The following is a 500-nucleotide window of genomic DNA, read 5'->3' as shown; positions in this document are numbered from 1 at the left end:
TGCGCTTGCTCCACAATGGGACGGATCAGGCCCAAACGGTCCGCAATCTCGCAAGCTTCACGGATATCCGATGCCAGCCACTCACTGGTGCCCCAGTAGAAGGCCCAACCTTGGTTGATGACAAAGTTCATGGCTCGGACAGTCCCCCCCCTCAAATAGCTCTGGATGTTAACTTTAGTTTTTAATCATTTCTTAACGGCTCAACCAGCCTCAACATTCAGTTATTAGCCAATCAGAAACGCAACCTAAAAGGGGCCAAAATTTTTGCGTTGAAAAGTACACTAGTAGTAAATAGCAGCTTACACATGGAAGTGCTCCATGCAAAAGGGTTAAAAAAAAAAACGATAACGTACTGAAGGGCATTGGCAAATATATCTTTCATAGAACCACATGGAAAGCGCTGGCCGCGATGCTACCGACGCAGCGACTCACTAAGCTGGGTCGAAACAGTTGCTGCTTACAAGTGACGTCCACGAAGCAACGCGAGTTGGTCCATCTCC

This window comes from Phytophthora parasitica (genome assembly GCF_000247585.1).
Source record: "Phytophthora parasitica INRA-310 unplaced genomic scaffold supercont2.13, whole genome shotgun sequence".
NCBI lineage: Eukaryota > Oomycota > Peronosporomycetes > Peronosporales > Peronosporaceae > Phytophthora > Phytophthora nicotianae.
Note: the sequence above shows the minus strand (reverse complement) of the source record.